Source organism: Poeciliopsis prolifica, unplaced genomic scaffold (assembly GCF_027474105.1).
Source record: "Poeciliopsis prolifica strain line A6 unplaced genomic scaffold, Auburn_PproV2 SCAFFOLD009, whole genome shotgun sequence".
In the NCBI taxonomy this organism is placed as follows: domain Eukaryota; kingdom Metazoa; phylum Chordata; class Actinopteri; order Cyprinodontiformes; family Poeciliidae; genus Poeciliopsis; species Poeciliopsis prolifica.
In genome coordinates, this window is record NW_026562384.1 from 2,113,981 (window position 1) to 2,138,018 (window position 24,038).

Consider the following 24,038-nt stretch of genomic DNA (forward strand, 5'->3'; position numbering starts at 1 on the left):
TTGGAATCTTTTGCTCTTGGCAACCTGTTGCACCAGGATAAGATTTTCCCATCTCTTTAGTTGCACAAGCAACATTGACATAGTCCCACTGGGAAAAACACAAGCAGTGACTCCCAAAGAGATCCTTCCAGACTTGGCAAATCTCACTGTACGTCCTTAAAATATCTGACAGGCCAAGTGAAACAAATTTATATGAGACCTGAAACGTTTTCCACAGATAGACGGTACTAAAGCAAGCTAGTGTTTCTGGGACAGACTGCTATAAACTAGGCGACTTAAGAACCAAAAGTTGTTTAGTCTTTTCATTTCTGAAGCCATAAGTGGACATAAGTGAACAAGCAGCAGAAGAAAAATAGGCTCACAAAAGTCTGGAGATACTTGATCAACACTACCTTGGAAGAGTATATTTTTAAAACTAATCAGGTAAGTGTAATTTTGAGTACTGAAATTACAAACAGCTATCACAGAAGGTCAACATTAAAAACAGTCATCTCTGATACTGGCGGCTATTTTCTTAAAAGCCCGAGGTTTCTCTTGAATCGAGAGGGTAAACTGGCTTTCCTTAACAAAAAGGCGCGACACAGATTGGCATCATGATTTATTCGATCGTCTTACCATTTTCCTGCGTTACGCCTTTCGCTTTCCTGTCAACACATCCTCGCCTTCGTAGCGAAGGAGTCATTTTTAATAGAGAAGTTGACGCTGCACCGTAATGCCGAGTGAGTGCTATCAAGGTGAAACTGTCTACTGCACCATTCCTGCTGAAGCAGACCTCAGAGCAAGCCAAACTCCCCGCATACCAGAAAACTTCAGGCAGAGGTCTGATGACGGGTACAGTCTGTGCTCTGAAAGGAGGACGAAATTTGAAGCCCCTTCACTCTGGATTTACACTGCTACTGCTCTGCAGTCGAACTCCATAACCGTTCAAATGTGGCTCGAATGCTCCAAGTCTAGAAACATTACTTCCAGTGGGAAGGCAGTAATTCTGTCAGTACTCACCAAATATGCCTCCCCCTCAGCTACTTTCCTGACCATCCTTCAATAATGCTATCCCCAGCTGCTCTCAAGGCTCTCTTTACAATATGCAATATATATACATTATATGGGCATTTGCAGATTTCTCTTTAACCCAGATCTGCAGATGTTGCAGATTTGCAACAGCTAAATGCTACATAACTAGTCTTTGCAAGTAATTTGAGCCTGAGAGGGTTAAGCCCAATGATAAAAACATTTTGCATATGACCTGCAGCTTAAAAATCAATGTGCTATCTTTCACTAACCAGACTGTGCAATATGGAGTTGTGAGCGTCACTTCACAACTCGAAGCCGTGTTTATTAGTGAGGGTGTGTGTGTGTGTGTGTGTGTGTGTGTGTGTGTGGATTGTTTGCTCCAGCAGCTTGTCTGAGAGAGGTGGTGAACAGCAGGGTCATGTAAAATAGATCGAATTCAACTGCCTAACCAAAGTTTCACCAAAGGGGTCAGCACTGAGTCGGCTTTAGGTAAAATAAAGCAAAAGTAAACAAATTTGCACAAAAATGTCAGAAAAAAAATAAAGATGATATCATATTTAGACCTATTTAGACAGTTTATCAGCAAAAACAAAGTTGATTTGGGGGTTAGTGATGCTTTAGGTTGGTCTTTCCATTCAGCTTTTGGCTGATTTCTATTAGCTGTGTTTCCATTGACCGTGTAATTGGACAATTTGACATTTCAAAAATAAATGGTCTTTCTGGAAAAACTTAAATTTTGAAAAAACCGTCGGCCGATGGATGAGACAGGAATTTTTCAAGCCATATCAAAATTGTTTTTTTGTGTTTTTTTTTACACTGCAACGGAAACTCAATTTCCTCTACAACTACAAACGTTGCCACTGGCACAAACCACGAAGAAGAATGCAGCAGACAGGAAGTAGACGTGGGATGAGTTTTTTTCGGAGAACTTACCAGATGAACGAACTTATTCATGTGTGAATTCAATTGCATTTCTCGTCTTAATGGAAACGCTGCAATTGTGAAATTGCTTGGGGGAGTGGGGTGGGGGGGTTTGATGCTACAGCAGCACCGAAAGAGTTTTGCGGACATTTGTAATGGAAACACAGCTGGTGCCGTGGCGCAGGCACAAGATTCATACGCCGAGTGAGAATTTCAATAACCCGACTTTAGCAGGTTCTGCTAAAGCCGCTCCGCTGATCTACAACACACAGGTCTGCCACTCATTAGATATAGGTCTGCACTGCTGAGAAAGGTTAGTGCCAGAATCACAGAACAACAAAAAAAAAAAGTCTGTTTCTCTTCAAATTAGATTTTTATTTAATGGATCAGTTAGAAAACACAGATCAAGCACCGTAAACAGCCAACCAAGACCCACTTCGCCTGGATGTAAACAAATTAGCAAGTTTACAAATATGTCATTCACATTCACATCTTACTGCTAATTTATAATCTGTATCATTTTACACCCAATTATGAATTCAAATTTAAAAAAAAAGCCCCCATCGTAATACAGACATTTTCAGAGTGCAGGAACAGACTCCTCCTAATTTAACCCCTTCAATTATTCATGAGCATCTGCTTTAGCTGGTTAACAGTGACACGTACTGTCAGTCTGCTTCTGATGTCACAAGTCCTGAGCGCATGTTTGCATTTTTTTAGACTCACACTCCCCACCCCCACGTATTGTCTGTCCATCTCTGCATCTCTTTCTCTCTCTCTCTTTCTTTCTTCCCTTCTTAAAGCAGTAGGAGATGCGGGTTTTGATGATGATGCGCCTGTACGCGTGTGTGTGTGTGTGCTGCGTGAGACTCGTTGACAGGCGAGCAGCCATCCATATCGAGAAAGCCAGCTGTTCCTATGCTTTGATAGGACAGATCTCTATGTGTGTGTGTGTGTGTGCAGCGCTGTAAATGAGCCTGAGCTGGAACTCTGAGCATATGGCACTAAGAGGGAGATGGAAGGACAAACAGTGGAGGAAGACGAGAGGAATTGAAATATAGTTTACTTTCATGGCCACAAGTGTTTTTGGGGGCTTGGTGGCATCGATAGCGTCCGGGAGGGAAGGTGTTGGACTCGATTTGCACTGAAGGTGAAGGGAAGGAGATGAGGAAGAGAGAGACAGACAATGACTGGCTGATTACGGCGCCTTATCACGGCTGTATTTGTTCTAGTTAGATGAGTTCCTGGATGCGTTCTGCAGCTTAAATAGCAAAAGAGCAGCGTGTCGCAGGGCAGAGCTTTGTGAACCAGAAACAGATGGGACACTTCAATTGCTTCTGCTTCATGCATCCTCTCCGTAGAGAGGCCATTTAAATGTTGAGACCGTCAGGGATATTTTAATATTAGACTAAGCATGTTTTCACACCTGATAGTCCGGTAGACTATGTTTCAAAAAAAGCAATGTTTGTTACATTTTCACCTGATGTGGTTCACTTTCACACACCGCTGTCAAAAAAAAAACAAAAAACAACGCTTTGAAAAACCTGTTCCCCTCCTCGTCTGTGGTGGCGCTGCACCAAGAACTACTAGAGGAAACGACACACAAAAAAAACACTGTGCGCAGTTTCCTTCTTCATCAGATGGAAATTAAAATGTAGTGGTGTCAGATCAGATGTTAGCCGTTGCAGGACTTTTTTCCTGCTAGCCCTAAACTCGCATGTTTGTTTTGGTTGTATTTACCCATAATGCCCTGCGCTGTAGTCTGCTTCCTGGTTTTGCTTGACATTCACACACCAGAGTTCACTTGAACCGCTCTAGTTCAGGTTAAAAATTGCTTATTGCACAGAAAATACTGCACCAAGTTCATGTCATCTTCCCATAATGCATTGCAACGTAAACAACATAGCGATGACTGTGTGACAGTATTTTATTTCAGCTGAATTGCCTTTGGATTCTGCAGCCGCCTAACGATGCAAAGCACCAGAAGATCTTGAACTGAATGACTCCAAACATGTATCCAAAGAAACCTTTGAAGTGGCCTAGTCCAAGGCTGGATCCAAATGAGACATTGTGGCATGGCCTTAAACAAACTGTGCTCAAAATCTCCTCTTTGTGTCTGAATGTAAACAGTGATGCAGATAATGATAAATGAGTCAGAAACAAGGCAGTTCAAAGGGCTTTACATGGAAAGATAAAAATGGAATTATGAAACAATCAATAAACGATACATTTTGTCAAATACCATAATATAAATCAAGAACAATCATCAAACATACATACAATGTGTTGATTAGTGTTCAATTTATTATTTACCAAATGCAAACAAAAACAACCAAAGCCAGTCAATAGGTTCATGACTTCCCAGGATGGTTCTGATAGCATTTTTCCCCCTTAATTATTGAAAACATAATTCAACTAAAGCTTCCCTCAGGTTATCTCTGTCTGGTTTTAAGATGTGTTTGGTGTTCTGTAACACTGACGAGTGACAAAAAAGCAACAACAACAAATAAAAATAAAAAAATCTTCTTATCTTCAATAATAAGATGCGAGAATTCAGCGAGAGACTCGCTTGTACCTCTGGTCGTCCTAAGAGTCCCGAACGCTCCGATGTTTTGCGTAATGTTTTCTGATTGAGTCGGATGCTCCAAATGGCTTTAAAACACTCGATATGTGCCTCGCAGTTCTGCTGGTGAGTGTGCTGTCAGTGTGTTTCTGGGTGACCAAGCGTGTGCAATAAGGCTTTAAACTGCTGTGGAAGCTTTCTCTTAGCGCCATAGGATTATTGATCGGGGACCTTTATTCCTGAGTGTATGGGAGACTGTGTATGTGATAGAGCGAGAAGGGAAAGCAGACTGATAACGGTATTGATTGTTTCCTTACGGTTACAGGAGCCTTGAATTCTCTTCAGTGAGGATGGAAACACACACACACACACACACACACACACACACACACACACACACACACACACACACACACATGCATGGTCATACATACATATCTGTTGAGTTGAGCTGCAGCTGTTTTAATGCTATGATGTCCGCTGTAGCTCCAGAACATTAACAAATAGGCGACTAAATGCGTTGCATATGAGACTAAAACATAACACCTCCACTTTTAGGATGTGAAATACCCGACGCTTTCACTTTCTAGCTGAACCAGTCTGACTGAATGCAATATAAAAGAAATAACAGGCTGAAATCTAATGGAGTCGAATGAGTTCAGGGTGTCCCACATCTTTAAAAAGCCTTAAATTCGTTTGTCTAAAATTAAGGCCGTAAAAAGTCTTAAATTCTTAAGACTAGCACATTAGTCTTTTATATGTCGGGCGCCAATTAGGCCGGTCACGATAATGCATTTTACTGGACGGTAAATTGTCCCAGAAGTTATTGCGATAAATGATAATATTGCTGCTTTGAGAAGGTAGAGGCATAATGATGCAAGAACACATTCTCAAAGATGAATAAACAGTAAATTGTGGTGAACGTTTAACGCTGGAACTGGAAGACGGACAAACAAATAAAATGAATCATGAAGTCTTTGTATACAAAACTGTCCTTCGAAAAACGACAGCTGGTTGAGACCGAAGCACCAAACTGAAGACGTTTGTCATCCAGTTTTTGGGAAAAAGAGAAAAACGATAAATCATACAAATGAAAATTATTTTTAAATTTTCTTGAGGCGGTTGAGGACAGCGCTAACTAGCGCCACGGCTGAGTTATGACTATATCTCATCTAAGTTTTTGCATCCGTCGCTGTCATAAGTTTTTCTTCTCAAGTGAAGAAGCTTATTCATGTAGCGGTGATTATAGTTTCTTTTTATATTTAACCGAAAAGCGGCAGCTGTGAGATTGTGTTTTTTCAACTCTAGGTTTGCGCACATTTGCAATCGAGACCCGGCTAATGTGACTGATCAGACGAGAGGAACGTGAACAAAGAAGCATCAAACTTCTTTGGGATTCAAGACGTTTCACACGTAACTCAGAAACGCAAAATCTGAAAAATAAATGCAAAACACCAGTAACTCCCCCAATGTCACATCAGAGCTTTTATCAAAGCGTTGGGCGGCTCGCGCTGTTCGCTGCGCCCACATTCAGGTGAGCAGGGCTCCGGTCGAACGGATGTGCATGTACATTTGTTAAACCCTGCCAGCAGTCTTGCAAGAAGGTTTACACGGAGGTGACAGGTGACATTTCCAACAGTGCCCGTGACAAGTTTCATTTGCATGTAGTTCAAAGTATGGGGCTGATGTAATTTCACACTGATTTGGAGGCGTGCTGCGGTGTCTTCCGTCAGCCGGGCGCGCGGGAACACGCGGCGCCTCCCCACTAATGTAGCGGTAAATAAGAAGCGGGCTAGACTAAGACCTTCAGTCAGTAATCATTGGGAGGGGAGCGCTAACCAAATCATCTCTGCTCTCAGAGAAAGCATTCATGTATGCCTTTTTGAATGAAAAGATTCAGCCTTTATATAGCCCACTGGCTGGATGAAAGGGAAGCAGTAATACACACATTAATAACACCAGATGTCAGGTGAAGAAAGCCGGACGGGAGGCGAACTTCCCAGGATACTTTGGCTCCTTTACCTTTAACAAATTAGCCTACCATTGTTATACTTGCAGTTGAACCTAGATATTTGTGCCTTATGAATAGACTCACAGTCTGACTTTAAATCACGAGAAACTGGATTGAAAATACTTGCTGAGATCTTCTGGTTTTGCAGTGTAAATCTGTCAGACCCAAAACAGAAAACGGTTGAGTTTGTAGCAGAGAAACATCAAGAATCTGAAGAACTTGGTCCTGGACAGCAGACAAGGACACCAGTGTTACAGAGCATTATTTCTTTAGAAGAGCCAAAATTTGGCTTCTAAAGAAAACTACAAAATTATACATTTTGTAGTTTTGTATGAGCTTGAGCTCTTATGTTTAGCTCCCGGGTTTTGTCAGTGGCATTGGTGGGCCTGCCACAGGCACCTGAGAGGAAACATGCTATTGGATCACCAAAGGTGGCAAATGATGCAATTTGCTCCCTCTCAGATTTATGCGCCGCATTAAGCATCTCTGATGCTGCTCAGCTCGTTCATTTCAGCAACAGCTGCGCTGATTTATTGGCAAATTCTTGTCAAGTCACTCCACTTAACTCCTTCTGCCGCGGTTAAAAGCAGGCAGTTACGACAACGATTAGCCCCACGACGAAGCATTTTAGCGTGTGGCTAACTTTTCTGCCTACCTAAGCAGCCATTAGCCACCTCGCTAAACCAAGGCGACGTTCTGAAACCTTCCCAACATTATGGCTTTTATCGATCCAGATCTGTGTTCGGAAACTAAACCACAATGCTCTTTCAAAGGAAGAAACGTAGCCACTTCCTGGGAGAGACGAGGTTGCTAATATGCTAACACCTTCCTCGAAATCAAAGATTTGTTTTACAATAGTCTCCTGACAAACAGTTGGTTAAAACTGTACAATATGACTAAAATTAAATAAATAAAACCCACTCTATAGTTTTTTTGTTGTTGTTGTTTTCTCAGGTGCTAGTCGGTGTTAAGCTACTAGCCTTTTCCTGGTTAGCCTTTCTGATTGAGCTAGCTGTGTTGCAAATTTTGAGATTCTCATCGTTCCAGTTTCGTTGTGTTTTCCTAAGCAATGTAAAGGTAAAACTGTAAAAGCACTTTCACATAATTGCTGTTATATGAAAGAGAAAAGCGACAATCACACTACCGCACAAAAATGAAAGCAAAAATACAGATCAGACACCTGCTAACTTTAGTTTTTAAGTGCTTCTTGTAGACATTGTGCTGCTTAGTATTTTTTTTTCTCTTTGCAGTTTGAAACAAATATATCCAGCTGATATTTGGTGGTTAATTAGTAAATCTGTCAATTTAGGTGAAACAAAAAGTGAGACAAAACTCCTTTAGTTGCCTCCCCTGAATTCTTATAAATATATTGATGCCTCTAAAGCATTTTATCATTTAAGTCATAAAAAGGTATTTTATAAGTCATTGAAGAAAGGCTTTCCTAAATTCTTATTTTTATGGCGCTTTTGTTTCGTGCCTCTAGAAAGTGGCGAATAGAAATGTGACAATTAACTAATTTGTATTGATTCATTGTTGTGTGTGTGTGTGTGTGTGTGTGTGTGTGTGTGTGTGTGTGTGTGTGTGTGTGTGTGTGTGTGTGTGTGTGTGTGTGTGTGTGTGTGTGTGTGTGTGTGTGTGTGTGTGTGTGACGTTTTTATTTCAGTTTGATTTTGGGACAAAAATATAAAATATGGACACATATGTTTAGAAATAGTTGCATCTGTAAAATCCGCTCCCTTCAGCTAAAAGGTTGACCTTCCCTGAGAGCAGAGCTTCCTACAGAGTGTTTCCATGTTGGTGTTTGACCCCCTGCTGTCGATGGACTCTTGGATTTATCCTTATAGGCCTCATGCACCGACCAGTTCTGGAAAGTTCCATGTTTAACGGATAAAAGCTTTCACTGTGTTGTCCCAAAGCCAGAGGAAGGGCTTTCTGAGCGATCCTTTCCACAGATGTCAGTGACTCTGTTTCTCATCCGTTGCTGAGTTTCTCTAGATATGACGGCTTTTTCAAATCTATTAGTCTGCTTTATGAAGTCAGACCTTTCTTATTTAAGTGATTTCTTCCTGTTAGCGGTGAAACTGAACTCATCATTACTCAACAAGGAGGAAATCATGTTTTAATTTAGAACCAGGTCTGGTTGGACTTGGGCTTAAAATTGACTTAAAGTTTTATTATGATATTTAACGTTATTATTATATTGTGATAACAATGGAAGTATTTATTACTTCTTTTCTAGGTAACCTCAGCAGACAAACATAAGTACTACCCTTGAAAAAACATTGTAATATGCATAAAGATGTTGGCTGCGCACAGTTAGTGCATTTTATTATATTTTCAGATGTAATTACATCTATTGATGCTGACAGTGGAGAAAAACCCCAGAAAAAAACAGTAAATTTGAAACTGTCGGTGTCGGGGTTTCTTTTTTCTGTTTCGATTTTGGTTTTTGGTTTTTCCAAGTCTCAACATTTTTTTTCAGGTTCTTTTTTTCTTTTGGTGAAACTTTATGGCCTCAATTTAGCTCCATACAATCTCAACAATCCAGACAATTTTTTGGGGGTTGGGGGAGGGGATTTTAGACATTATTATTTGAATTTATTTGACAATGATAAATCCAAATTTCTATCACGATAAAACAAAAACAACCACAATAAATGATAAACAATACGGTAACTGCCCACCCCTCAATTGAATGATTTTTTTCCCCAAAATAAATTAAGTCTTCACTTGAAAACTGTATTTTGTAATTTCTTAGGTTGATTCAGACTGATATTAAGATTTGCTGCATTGTCTCAAACAAGCACAAGAAGAAGAAATCCGTAAACACTTCCTCATATCTGGAGGTGAGAGAGCAAAAAAACTGCCAGAAATGTACATAAAGGCACAGCATAAATAGGAACGTCTTCTCTGAGGAAATAAAGGAAAAGGTTCGGGTGCGAAGTGTTGACGAGGGAAATAAAATATTTTCTTACTTCCAGCACAACTAGAAGAGAGTTATGAGCAGTGTGCCAATGCAGCAAACAGCTGGCCTCATTTGCATAATACCCATCAGGCCCCTCTTTCCCTCCGGCTGCCTGTCAGCTCACGACGGCGACACGCACCAATAAATACACGCGTGACGCCACCTTTCACTTTATCAGGCCGCCGTACATTTACAGGCTCCCGGCTCGAGCATTCCTCGGGAATGCTGTGACGCTTTTTTATCAGCCGAGCAAATTCAAGCCTCCTCTGTGGATTGATAATAATAGTTAAAAAAACTAAATAAATAAAAATAAAAAGGCTTTTTAAGACTTTTGATTTTGGAGGAAGAAAAAAAAAAAGCCCAGCTAATTGCTTCTGTGGAGAGGGCACCGAAATGATTTAGCTTTTATGCTGATGATAAAACGCTCTTAATATCATCAAACGAACAAAAGAGCAGCCCCATGAATCAAGCTACGGCTGAGTAGCTGCAGTAGGGCTGAGGAGACGGTGCTTAGGGAGAAATATACTTAAAGACAACCGGGTTAGGAGAGGTCTCCCATCAGCCTGGCACAGCCGGGGTTTATGGCAGCATAAGCTGCTCTGTGAGAGATCGCCAAGGTCTGATTTGTGCGGGCTGAATCGGACTTCGGGGCAATATTTTACCAGCCGAGATCGTCTTTGTGCCGGAGAAAGGCAGCAGCGGTGTCCTGTGACACAATGCAGAGCCAGTTAAAGGGACAGTGTTATGTAAAAAAAAACTTTCTTGAGTTTTATGTTATTCCCTCATCAAAAACACACCTGGAGGGTTTACTTTGTCTCTTCCGGGGATGTTTGCGGTATCGCTTTGTCTCCATGGTGACCATTTAGGTGTGCAAAACGCCTGGGTGGACCTAGCTTTGCCTTTGAGGTTGAAGCTTCACTCAGCACCTTCAGACTAGCCAGCAGCGATTAGCAAACACCTGCTGAACTCATTATAAGAGCTTCTTCTCAATGAAACGCCGGTAAAAACATTTCCGGAGGAACAGGAGTTTCTTAAAGTGACACAGGCCTAATTTCAAGACGGCAGATTACAAAGTCTAATTTCTTTTAAGTTAGAATTTATATATGCAACAATTGAAGGTAACATAGTAATTTGTGTATCAAATTGTCACTGTGTGCCTGGAAAACACGTCATGCTACCGCTGAATCTGCTCCAGCGTTACTTGTTGCATCACTCTCTTGACATTCCCCCACTGTGCTCCTTCAGACTAGCCAGCAGCAATTAGCAAACACCTGTTGGAACTGCAGATCTGCTGAGCTCATTATAGAAAATAGTCCTCAGTGAAACGCTGGTAAAAATGTTGTCAAAGGTTTAACAGAGGAGCCATGTTGTGATGACTTCCTGAAGGCGGAGTTTCAGTAAAAGCAGGAGCTTCTTAAAGAGACAGAGGCCTGATGTTGAGGCGTTGAATTGCAAAGTCCAACTTCTTTTTAGACATATTTAATATGTATGTATAGAGAGAGAAACTGAAGGAAGCTAACACAACTGCTCTAAAATGACACTATCCATTACTCGTCAGATTCCACGTTCTGCTTCGTTCCCAGAGGATCAGCGCAGTCGCTGTACAGTTACAACAGCAGAGCTGTTAGTTATTTCAACACGCAGTCTATAGCAGGCGGGAAAATGAGCCGGTTACCCCCGGAGATTAACATTACGGCTGTGTTTACCGGATTAGCTGCAATGATCGGCATTGATCTCCGCTGTCACCGTAACGGGCCCACAGCGTGCATTACGGCCCCTCAGAGAGCCGTGATCCCAGCCTTAAACAAAGCCTCTCCTTCAGCAGCGTGACAGTTTTTAACTGTTTCTTGGGGAGGATTTATTTTTATCTTTTTTCCTTTGTTTTTGTTTTAATTATAAAAAGAAAATCAGAGCGAGCATCTGAGGCAGACGCTGCAAAGCAAAGTGAGGCGGGCCAGACTTGAGTTTATAGTTTGAAGCCAGGATAGGCAGCATCTCAACTGGAGGTGGTGATGAGAAAGGCGTTCACATTTTATGGTTTTTTTTGTTTTGCTCCGTGTAAAACTATAATCTTCAGGCATAATTTTGTGAAGTTTACATGCAGGTATAGAAACCTCAACACTTAATTTTTCCCATTTATTCTCTGTGTGTATTTGGGAATTCCCAATAAATAATTGTTTTGAACAAATATCAGCACATTTGACCCAAATAATTTCTGCTTTTGTCATAAACAGAGATCCATTTCTGAGAACACGTCTTTCAAATACAGCCTGTATGTGTTCTAACCTGGGACATTGCTACAGAAAGATCTGCATAAGCTTTCCTTTACAGATAAGTCTGAAATTATTAATGCCCTTGGAAGTATGAATTGTGAATCCTTTCAGTTTCTGATTGGAAAAGACACGCTCTTCCAACAGGCAGAGAACTGAACTAGCAACTAGTTTGAAAAAAAATGAATAACTTCACAAATCTGCATGTCAGAAAACTATCGTCTTTTCTGTAATCAATGAAAAAGCCTTTATTAGCATCATTAACAACAATATTAATGACATTAATTTTATCCTATGAGCTCCAAGTCTGCTGTCTGGTGCTCCCTCTACAGATTCCCTTTCAGGTTCAACACGGGACTTTGACTGGACCGCTCCCAAACACTAACGTGACATTAATCTAAATCTGCCATGGGTATTAATAATTTTGGGCTCAAGCATGTCTTCAAGCAAAGCAACGTTAAAATTAATTCTATGACAAAGAAGATTAGGAAGGAAGACTTGAACATTGCGCGACACATAAAGACGATTACAAAGTCGGACTTCTATCACCTGAAGAACATCTTAAAAGGATCTTAGAAAGTCTGGATTTACACTTGCTGAAACTTAAGTTTGTGATTTTTTTTCTTTGAAAAAAAGTATATCTGATGAATGAATTTAGTTACAAAACAGCCTACTTTTTTCTTTTCTGCCTTTGAATTTATCACACCTGAAATGACACCCATTTGCATTGTTGCCTTGGAAATGCATAAATAACAGATTTTTTTTGTTAGCTGAAAGCTGAATGCTTATGCTGGGACTCCCTGCTGGGCCTGCAGCAGAATGGAGATGTTTAATTGCATCCAAAGACAACCGACTCCTGCGTCTCACGGTGATAATACCGAGTCGGGCTCTGTGATGTGGTAAATTTTAACACTTGGAGCAGTTTACTCCTGGAACTTTTTTCTTTTTTTCTTTCTTTCTTTCTTTTTTATTATTTTACAACGCAGTATTTCCTCTGCCCGAGCAGGAGCCGCTGGTTCTGGAAGTACACAGATTCTTTTATGTGCTCTCTCACGGTGCCAGATCCAGTGCTCGCCTCCGAGAAGAAAAGCTATTTTCTCCCGTTCCTGTCGGCCCGTGCATCATTGCACTCTACATAATACATCACAGAGCAGAAGGTTTGCTAATCTGCATCAAGGAGCGGTCCGGAGTCGAGGCGTCGTTTGATGTTGTCTCAGGCACGCGGCTAACGTGCAAATAGCTCGCCGCCGCCGCCGCCTCATTGTCATGCAGTGATATTAAAATCTGGATAATAAAAGATTTTCTACTTATGAGCCTTGGGTAGTCAAACTTAATAAATTACAAGGCAACTTTTCTTCTGGACCGTAAAAAACGGCTCTGAACGACTTTTAAATATCCAACTATTCCATAACAGCTTATGTCTGTTGCCCATAAAAATATGGTCATAAAAGTCTTTATTGCTCTTGGCATTACAGAACAATACATGGAGAACCCCTAGTGCTCGCTCTTTAGTATTATTCATTAGGTTCTGACACAGACCAGTGACTGTTTCTAACTCTGTATGTGTGTGTGTGTAGGGGGTGTGTGTGTGTGTGCGTGTGTGTGTGTGTGTGTGCGTGTGTGTGTGTGTGTGTGCGTGTGCGTGCATGTGTGTGTGCGCGTGCGCCGTGGTCTTTTAATAAAATATGCCCCGCTGGGCTCTGTGTTGCCAGTTTGCCAATCAGAGCATAGCCACGATATGCTAATCACACACGCAAACACACGCTGACGTAAACACACACGAGAAGAGTAACACACACACACACGCTCACACACAGCAGGAGAAGGAGTGTTTTGATCTACCAGGGCCATTACAGACATTTTAAAATCCTATGAATATAAAGAAGAGAGGAAAGGGGGCGGAGGGAGGAGGAGGATGGGAGTGAGTGGAGGAAGATGAGAGAGATGGGCGAGAGAGCAGCAGAGACAGAGAGACGGCAGATGGAGGGAGGGAAGAGAGGGGGGGGCAATAATGTTTCCTGTTCGTCTTATGTACGCAACAGTTTATTGTTCAGTTCAAGGGAAGAGAGCAGGAGAATGCATCAGAGAGATTATGTTGAAGATGGTCGATTAAAGGCCTCTTATTATTTGTTAGTCTTTTTTTTATTATTGCTACTTGGTGTTTTGTTACCTTATATTACAGGAGGCTGTCAGCGAGACGTGACTCAGACTGCACATCGCCTCAGAGCACATCTGCACAAATTGTGGGGCTGAGGGGGAAATGCTCGCCGCGTGATTGGCCGAAGCCTCAACAGACGAAATACGCATCCTTTGTTATCTGATTTAAATAGATGCTTGTTTTGTGGAACGGAAACGATGAGGTGAGATATGTGCACCAGTCAGGCAGCCGGGCATGAGCTCTCACCCTTAGAGGAGGAGGGCCTTAGTGCTGTCAGTCATCCTTGTGTATGTGCTTCTCCGAACCTCCCCCTTTCTCTCTGCCACACTAAACGACCAGGCTAGTTTACAAAGACATATTAGGGCCATTGTAAGAAGGAAAAGGAAGCACATTTTCTCTAAGAAACTACGAAATTTTGAGAAACTACTTTGAAACATCTGAGTTTTCCTTTCAATGCTGTATTTAATGATAATGATGACGATGATACACAGTTTTCATGTTGTTTTTCTGACATTAGCATGTTCAGCAGCATGTAGGCGAGGTTGATTGACAGCACTAAGGCCCTCCTCCTGGCTCTGATTGGTTGCTTTTTTCAGGAAGCGGTGCATTTCTTCAGACGTAAATTGCAGCTTGATCGTGTCACAAATGATCTGCCTCATATTACACTGTCACAACACGGTGATAGTTTTAACATATATGTTAAAAAAAACTTTTTTTTTTGGTAAGTCACAATGCGTAGCTTTAACTGTTTGGAAGGGTTCAGCTGCGAGGTTCAATGCATTAGCGGCTACAGAAATCAACTTAAATAACTAATTTCACCATCTTGGCAATCTAATAATATCTAATAAGATATCTTATTCTTCTGATAGAGAATGTATGTAGCATTTTTTAATGTAAAGAGAATGAATTGTTGCTTCAACACGCAAAGTGCATTTTAAAAATTGGAAGATGGAGTGGTATAAGATCTTGTTCCACCCTTCTTCAACTATATTACGTGGATCCTAATTTTATTGACAAGACTCTTACAAGACCAGGCTGTGGTGACAAACTGTACTGGGGCTCCGATGGGCTGTAGTGACTTTTGAAACTTGGCCGTTCATAGCATCCCTGAGGTTCTGTCAGGTGTGACTGTGTCTGTCAACCAATTTAACTGCAGAGGTGGATCATTTTATTTCATTTTTGCCCACATGTTTTGAGTAGCGAAGTTTCGGTGGCTCTCAAAGACGGGCAGGTCTCAATGTTTCCAGTAGAACTTTGCTTATCACAAAATCTTATTTCCATTGAACATCACGGTACAATGTCTTCTGTAGGGAAGTTTTTCTTTCCCCCTGACCTTGTGGTGACAATGAATAAAATGCTATTTTAGGACCATGTTTTTTAAACATATGGTTCTGACGCAACACTTTCAAAGGGTCAACAAGACAACGGGAAAGACCCATTCAAGGAACCAGCATTGGCTGAGACGGTCTTGAGGAAAAAGAGAGTTTCTATTGTTGTCAGTGGAGTCATTGAGAAAACTTAGTACGCCAATTATCAGTCTGGGAAGAGTTACAAAGCCAATTACAAACTACTTAAAATCCACGATTCTGCCATGGAAACAGTAATTGAAAGGTGGAAAGAATTAAAAACCTCAGATAACCTCCACAAGAGGAGACGTTCTCAGTTTGAGATCAGGCCATAAAAATGCTCAGAAACATAAAAAAAAAAGCTCTAGCGTAAACTCAGTTTGTTGATACGCATCACGACAACATCTGACGTGCTTCAGATGAAGGATTGTTCCACTTGAGTAAGTCAGGATAACAGCTGATCAGTCACAAGATCTAACACACAATACGAGTCGAAAAGTTCTTCGCAAATGTCTTCACATCTGAACCTAAAGGCGAACCCAGTTAAAGTTGGTATAATCGCTGTTTTATGAAGTGGAGGAACCTTATTAATGTACATTGAAAAAAAAAAACAGCAGTGAAAACAGCTGGAGTCAGGAGCGCAGGGGACAGGAGAGGAGAGGAGAGTGAAGGAGACTAATAGGGTGATTAGAGGGGAGGAGAGCTGCTGTTGAGAAAAAGACTTTGTGCTGGATTATTTTCCCTTCTTAGGAGCTTACAGAGAGCTAGCGGGTGTTTTACACCTCAGCTCTTAACACCCTCAAATCCCCTGATTTAAACCGCATGGAGATGCAAAGGAGACGGAGTGGAAGAAGGGGGGTCGAGGAGGACGGGGGAAACGGGCCGGCAGAGGTGAAAGAGCAAGGGGAGCGCGAGAAACGACAAGACAACAGAACAAGCTCTAAAGTGTTCACATATTAGTTCCAGAAAATTAGCGGAAGTGGCAGAATAAGCAGGTAGGTGCTAGCAAGCCGGCGAAGGTCCACAAAACATGGGCCGTCATTTTGGCAGAGAGGAGCAGAGGAGCGCGGCGGCCTGCTCCAAGTCGTGTGTGTCATCTTGTGAGTGTGTTTGGCCCTGCTGGTGTGAAGTACAGCAGCAGCGGTTCTGGCCGCAGTGCAAACATGCTCCGCTTACCTGTGAAGTCACACGGGTCTCACCTCACTTTACAGCTGTGTCGCTGTCGGCGCCCGGGCCGAGGGCCGACACCGACACCGCCGATGCTGCCTGGTCCACTGGAGGGGAGGCTGCCATAGATTTACTTCATCCTTTAGCACACTTTGTGTTATATGTCATAAAGGGAGCAGACAGATAATAATACAGGAGAGCAAGAGGGTAAATTATATCAATGTAGACTCAAAAGACCCAAAGTACAGAACAGGTTTCCTGTCAACAGTAGATTACCTGGAGCCACATAAAGTCCTCGGATTAATTGGTATTCAGCAACTATAACCTGCAATTTTAAAGGGTTTAAAAGGGTTTGGTTGCTTTTATGGAGTATCGGAGATAAAATTAAGCATGCTAACAGTCATACACACTTGTCTTACCTTTGGGAAAAGACTGTTGGTCAAAACCTTCCAAGCGTCAACTTTTAATCATCCGGTAGCTCAATTTATGGCCCTAAGCAACTTGTTTCGAGTGCTTCCCTTGCATATGATGGCATTTTTTGAAAGTGATGTGTTTCTGAGGTTGTTTGGATGAATCCATCCATCCTAGCATTGCCATCTGCTTGTTGATGGGGCCATGAGGGTTTAAGGTTTCAGAGGGGAACCTCCACACCTGCCTCCCAAGCAACTCTTTCCAGGTAAATCTGGAAAGAGTTTACTTTACTTTTTCTCAAGACAAAACAAGGTCAGAAGGGATATTCATAAAGACCATACACTTTGTTTTGAGTCTGGGAGGAACCTAATAAACACTATGATCAGATGTACAAACCACACAGCTGACACAGCAGTAGCTCCACTGTGAGGCTCCCACCAATGTCGGAGTTGATCTCCTTACATCCAAGGCTGTGTCCATTCACCTTGTGAAATATAATCATTTCAGCTGCTTCTACTTGGAATGGCCTATTGTTTTTATGTTCATAGAAAAAGATTGGAATTTAGACATATGTAAAAAAGAGACCCTGTCTCAAGTTTGAGATTCAAAGCTCAAAAATAAAAGACTTCTGACTGGACTAAGGATGCGTTGATGCCATCCATGTTTAGTCTTCAGCTCCAGTTGAATGCCTAAAAGGTCTGGTTCATTCAGGGAGGTGTGAATGTGTAATATAAGTCTGATGTGGACCTACAAAGTAAACTCTGGTTCACCTAAAAACCTGGTTGGTTGAAATGAACTTTGGTTCACTGAATGCATATATAAATGCCAAGCGGACCGGAGACCGCTCCAAAAGCAGGAAGCAGACCAACATGCTAGGCATTCTGGGTACGTTTGACTCAGTGCAGAGTCAAAGTAAATTGCACAAACTGAAAATGTAGCAAATGTTGTAATTTTGGTCCCCAATCAAGCCGAGTTTACGGGACAATCAGATGTGAAAACATCTGTTGACTTGTGCCATAAAGATGTTAGACTTGTATTTATACAGAAGTCTGCAAGGAGACGGTAGAAGGTAAGACTGGGAAGAGTAATGAAGATAGTGGAAGATGAGAAAAAGGCACTTATGGTTGAAAGATGAGGGAAGACGCTCGGGTGGAGTAAGCAGAGTCCAGAGTGTTGTGACCCAGGTGGCGGTTGCCGGTCAAGGTTGACTATTCAGAAGCTTATGGAGGCGATTGAGGAGGATTCCAGGAAGTAACGTGGAGGTATGCTTTCAGCAAACACACTTGAAAGTAACTTCTGAAAGGAAACACAGAAGAAAGTTAGCATGAAGTTATGAATAAAGTTCTGCAACAAGGAAAAACACGGAGGGCTGGAGGTACCACAGAGGTGAACGCCCAGGCATTGAAGAACCGGCAGCACATCGCTCAGCACATCGCTCAACCCCGATGAAAAACCTGCATCTGCAGCACAGAGAGAGAAAAACAGACACAAACTGTGACATGATCGCTAATGAGAAACATAATGTTGAACATGTTCCAAAACTGACAATTCAGTTTACCTTCTATAAGATTTTGGAATATTTATGTCTGTCAGCTGTGAAATTGCTACAAAAAGCAAGTCGCAGTCTGAAACTGAGGTAGGAAGAGACAATATGGCAATTTGTTGGTACAAAATAGAGCCATAATCATGCAAGACCCCGGCTCCCCTTGTTTCTAAAACGTAATTAACATGATTAACGACGAGGTTTTCTCCGTTCTGCAGTAAAGTTAGGGTCATCAACCGGTTGCTGAGGGGATTTATTTAGTCCTCTGATAATTACGCATGTGCACGGAGACGCGCGCAAACACACATTCGATGCCCCGTTGGGTGATAGCCCTGGTGTTCCCACCCCTCTACTCCCCATCTTAAGAGGCGCTTTCAGAGTTAGTGCGGAGACGTCACGCTGAGAAGCCCACACAGCCAGACCACACACACACAGCGAGCACAAACACACACTCCAACAGATCCCGTCAACAGAACAAATCAAATCTGCGCCGCTTGAATTTTGCCTCCGCATTCTCACACACGCACACACACGCGCAGACCTGCCAATCATCCTCTTGTCTGCTCCGCACACAGCCGGTGGAGTGTGTGTGCGTCTGTTTCCTCGCGCTGCTAATTAAAACAGAGGTTCTGTGTGTCTGCATAAAGCTCCTTTCTTTCCATTAATGCAGCCCAATGTGTGCTTGTGCTCAGCTTATTCATACAAGAGGGATACTTTACCTCTCTGTGAGTGTGTGTGTGTGTGTGTGTGTGTTAGACAGTGAGCAGAAGGAGGTGTTCTGTTCACAATTAATCACAGCGGTGAATCCAACTCCCCTTTTTTGTTTAATTTAGATTTCATCCGGAGCACTAACTACAAATTGCGGCATCTGCATAAATAATTCAGCCGTTATTAATGTCTTCCCCTGCATTTGAATCTTTAGGAGGATCTAATTTGCAATATTCCTCTGCGTTTATGAGACGTTAGCGGTGCTAGCCGTGGCCGTTTCTGACCTGTGTCACTGTCTGAAATGTTGTGATCTGTAACCGTGGCAACAAGGGATTGTTTTGACAACTGGGATCAGCTGATTGGCGTCTCAAAATACTTGAACTTTGACCCCGAATCCCACAGGAGTTGAGATGAAGGCTTTGTGGATGGAGTCTGTCTGTCGATCTGATCATACGGACAAAGACTTAAAAGTTGGTGCAAAAGCAAATGAGGTGGGTCAGCAGTCCTTGTTCACAAATGGTAGCGTCATGCCATTGTGCAATATTGTGTCTGCAGTTGACTTTTTTATGCCACATAAATGTGACCTACTCATCAGTAAATTATAAAAAGGCTTTTAAAGTCAGCAGATGAACTAGTCTGAGGTCACGGATTCGTAAGGAATCATCTTCATGTTTTGGTTCTAGCAGTCTGTCACAACAACGCTCCACTGTTTCTTTTGCTGACCATCTTTTTAAAAATGGTTTTATATGAATAACAATAGTGATTTTGCTGCTGTAAATTACAGTCACAAAAGTGCAAACACTTTTCCAGTAACTTGCAGGCATTAAGCTGCCAGTAGGACTGTAAATTTTCCTTTTTTTTTTTTTTTTTTTTACAGTGTACAATAGTTTACTACATAAGAGGATTTTATCACCAAAAATGTGCCTAAGAGTTATTTGGTGAAAACTGGACCCAAAGTAGATAAATAAAGATGAACCGTCGTTCTGTTCCTCTTTCCGTTTCTACAAGACATGTTTTTCAAACCCTGTTCATTTGCTTTAGATCATTCTGCAAGCTTTGCTCTTTCTTTCATTTATTTTTTGAAGTGGTACCACATCGTGTAGGAGAGCCGGTGGCCCATACAGAGACTGCTGGGTCCGACACTTGAACTTGGGAGCTTTGCATGTTCTCCCTCTGCTCTCTACGTCTGTTTTCTGTCTAATCTGAGTGAAAGTGACCAGCACTACAAAAAGCTTAATGAAAACTGTGGTTGTAATGTGACAAAATGAAAAATTTCATACTTTTCCAAAGCTCTCCGTTCTTGTTCAAATCTGGAAATTTCACGTGAATGACACACATGCTGAGAGCAAAAAGACGATTCTTTTACTTGCCATCTGTGGCTGCGCTGCCACGGTAGAATAATTTTTTTAAAAATGAAGCCTGGACGTGTCGGCGTTATTTAGTGGAGTAAAACCACAGGAACGGAAAAAATAATTCGGAAAAACCAAAGAACAACAACTTAAAATCGCTCATATTCTTCTTTTTTTTCTCGGTTTCTGTCTTGGCTGTGCTAGATGCAGGCCTGTTGCCGTAGGAACTGACTGACAACAGCCCCACTAGTTGACAGTGCAGAAATTACTTCAAGTCTACCAGGACTCAACCCTGAAAAAACACTCCAAAAAATTCCCAAAGAAAGAACAGAATATTCAGTGTTTTGCTTTGAGGATTGGCGTTTATTTTGCGATTATAAATAAGTGATTGTCTGAACACCTGCTGGGTTGATTAGCTCATTTCAACACCTGTTCTTCTGATGATCTGTCAGAGTTGGAGTGTTGGCCGCCTTGTTTTTCCCAACTGAACCGAGATACACCAAATCCCACGACACAGCTACATGTTACGTTTTAAAAGTCAGGTTAGCATAACTGACCCTATGTTTTTCAATGACATTTTTTTCACTCAGCTGTGATACTGTTGGATCTTGTTATCTCGTTCTCATAGCGTTGTCATTTAGTCCCTTTTCCTTGCATACGTCACGCTACATTTAAGATTTATCGCGTGATGCTGACGACCTGTCAGCTACAACCAGCAGTAGTCATCGTCCGGGAGCTGGGGGGCGGCGGGGTCTTGCGCACATGACATCATCAAAGAAGGCAGACTGTAATCTCAAAAAATCCAAAACAAAATTGTTCCTCATAAATCGGGAGAGTGCTTAAGATTACAGAAGAACTTGATCACTTAAGCATCCCAGTTACAGATATTGTTGTAGCCTCGATCCGGCCCATGTTTAATCTGTGATTGCATTTAAAGGAACCTCTGTGGGAACCCGGGGTCTTTAAGCTTCCTCTGCAAAATGAGTGCAATCAATCCATGGCCACACCACAGAGGACAATTTCACACAACGGGCTAATAAGACATTGGTCTCTAACAGCTGGTTAGATCTAGTGACGCTTTGAAATACCACAGCAGCGGCAGTGGGAACAACAGAAGTGGTGGCCGATTCCACTGATTTCTGTTCAAATCAGATACCGAGTACAAAGCCAGATACGTCCCCCTCTGCAGCTGGCCAACCGCAAATATCAGCAAAGGCATTCTTCCCGTTTACAAAGGCATTGAAAAAAAGTCTGTGTGTGCAGCCAGAAACCTTAATTGGTTATAATAATTGTTAATAAAAAGAGAAATTCCAATATTTTTCTCTGTACAGTCGGGGTTTGCTGGCTCATTTATTGCAGAGCTAGAATTCACCTCCGGCTCTGATGGGGAGACGGAGAAGAAAGCATTTCGTTCAGCCTTTCTGGTGGCGTTTGGTGTCCTTTTGCTACTGCAGCCTTTGAGATTCATCGAGGGCATTAACATCACTCATTTTCGATTTTGAGAATATTTGTTTTTCCCCCAGGTGGATTGAAGATACGACAAAAGATGTTAACCAGGACAAAAAGCAAAAATAAAGCTTCCAAAGCCGATGCATCATCATCATCCGGGCTTTTGTTAGTTGCTTAAGATTGAAGAATTATAGTGTTGTTCGATTACCTTTGTCTGTAATAAAACAAAATCAAACTATTTTTGTATATTAACAAATGCAAATAATTTTTTGGGATTTTTACCCGACTGGAAAAACGTAGCCTGATTTCAAATGGTTGTAGGTCTGTTTATAAAATGTGGACTAATATTCGATTTCAGCCTCAAGTTTTGGAGAAACCAGCCGCTCTTTTGTTTGTTGCCATCAGCAAGCTTCTGGCCCAGTTCCTACTGGGTCTCTGTTCTCTCTTCATGGTGGAGCTCATGTCAATCCGACAGCTTCCTGACACGGACATGACTTTTATTTGTGGCCTCCAAATTTTCAGAAGAGTTATGTTTGGTTAATAACATTAGCACTGATACAGACCCAAAATGCACATACAGTCAAAGAGATCCACAAATAACTAACGATTGGCGTGATGCTAATTTGCATCGGCAATATTAATTCTTATTTGCGTTTTATATTTCTCAAATTTTCCAGGTCTAAACAATTTAAAGTATCTTGTATGTATGGTGGCGTACTGTAGGTACAAGAAAAAGGAATGAATTTCCTCCAGAAAACTCAGAAATTCTGAGATTAATCTCCAAAATCTTCTGGAGAAAAAAGAAGGACATTTCAAAAGTTGAAAATGTTCAACGTTTGTTAATGTTCTGAGTTTCAAGAATCAAGATCTCAGAAATTTTGGAGTGTAATTTCAAAATTTCAGAATTTTTTTCAAGCTAATTGTTTGACCTTTGAAATTCAGAAACTGTCTTGTTTTTCCAATAAGATTATTGAATTTTTTGCTTCAAATTTACTTCTTTTTTTTTTTTTTTTTTGCTATCTACGTACACATATTACGACAACGATCGTAACATGTTGTACGTTTGACTCTAACTCAACAATAAGACTTTATAACAGAACAACTCACAAGTTGAACTTTCCTGGCAGTCAACAAAGCATAATGGAAACTGTCGGTAGCATCATGGTCGCAGAGTGAAAGGAAAAACAAAGAGGGATGACAGTTTCTAGAAATGGACGAACCAGGCGTACATTAAGCGTCCAGAATGGCGCTAACCTCAACACTAATGAAAATGTATGGAATATGCTTCAAGGCCTGGTCTGCCTCATTTAGGAAAACAATGATAATGTAACATGATTGAATCAAGTCTTTTTATTTGGTATCGTAATTAGCGTCAGGTTGGATCCGGCAGCGATCATCTGAACGTTCATGTCTGGAGCGGGGCCCGTTTGCAAAGACGTCGTAACGGGAGTGAAAGTGAGCAGAAGAATTCCCGTTCAGAGCTTCTCTTCTGGGGAGAAAATAATGATGGCAAGGTCAGACCCAGAGTAATGTGAGGGTGATGGCTCTTTTCATATGCGGCTATTTAAGCTTCTGCACAGGCGGTGAGAGTGAAAAAGGAATAATCATCACTCCGTCTGTGAGGAATCTTTCCAGGGGAAGGAAACATCTTCTGAAAATGTAAAGACTTGATCAAACTACGTGTCAAGGTGAGAATTTCATTCGGTGAATAAAGTGGATTCTGCTAATACAATGTAAGCACAAAGGGAAGGTAATAACAACTAGTGGATTGGGCTTTTTTCCCCCTTCTCTCTTTTTTAAGATGGCAGCGTTGTATGTTACCTCTCAGGGAACTTTAATTTTAGCTCTGCGCCTCCTTCAGATGGATGAGTCCGGCTCTCACTAATACAGATTGAAGCGTTTAGCTTGGCTTGCTGGCTCCAGGATGTGATCCATCAGAAAACAAGGCTAATGTTTCAGCTAACCCACTCCTGGTGCAATTATATGGTCCACTGGCATTGATCATAGCTCCTCTTCTTCAATTTTTCCTCCTCTCTTCCTCCTATGCCCCCTTTAATAGCTAAGTCGGTGTTAAATGTTTGATAAATGAGTTTTGAGACCGCTTGCCCATGGATTTATTAAAATTGTATTTAAACGAAACTCTGTCTGTGTGTGTTGGAGAGAGGG

General features: G+C 41.6%; 1 protein-coding gene across 1 annotated transcript in view; it reads left to right on the forward strand.

The window, feature by feature from the left end:
• aff2 (AF4/FMR2 family, member 2) overlaps positions 1-24,038 on the forward strand; it is a 161,829-nt gene that overhangs the window by 65,564 nt on the left and 72,227 nt on the right. The gene's annotated exons all lie outside the window — the stretch shown is intronic.